A 388-nucleotide genomic window follows, 5' to 3' on the forward strand; every position below is an offset into this window, starting at 1 on the left:
AAAAAAAGGGAAAAAAAAAAAAAAACCACCCCCCCCCCCCCCCCACACACACACACACCCAAAAAAAACAAAAAAAAAACAAAAAACAAAAAAAAAAAGAAACCCTTGCAGGTTAACATCGTTTTTCTGAAAAGAATGTTCAAAAAATCAGGGGTTATAAAAAGAGTGTTGAAACTTGAAAGTTAAAGGGTACATTGAAAAAAATGGAAATGTTTGGGGGCTTTTATGACAAACCCCAAAGGTTGGAGGGTTAAGTGACATTATACTCCCTAAACAGAAATTCGCACAAAAGATTCTGTCCAATGGGTTATCTTAAAATGGGACAAACTTTTTCCCTTCGGTATGTGCGCTTTGTGTGTTCTCTGTGTGTGTGTGTGAGATAATTTTT

General features: G+C 35.8%; 1 protein-coding gene across 1 annotated transcript in view; it reads right to left on the reverse strand.

Annotated features, from left to right (window-relative positions):
* LOC109831732 (transcription factor HBP-1b(c38)-like) overlaps nt 1-388 on the reverse strand; it is a 16,248-nt gene that overhangs the window by 2,971 nt on the left and 12,889 nt on the right. The gene's annotated exons all lie outside the window — the stretch shown is intronic.

The sequence above is a fragment of the Asparagus officinalis genome, chromosome 2 (assembly GCF_001876935.1).
Source record: "Asparagus officinalis chromosome 2, Aspof.V1, whole genome shotgun sequence".
Classification (NCBI taxonomy): Eukaryota; Viridiplantae; Streptophyta; class Magnoliopsida; order Asparagales; family Asparagaceae; genus Asparagus; species Asparagus officinalis.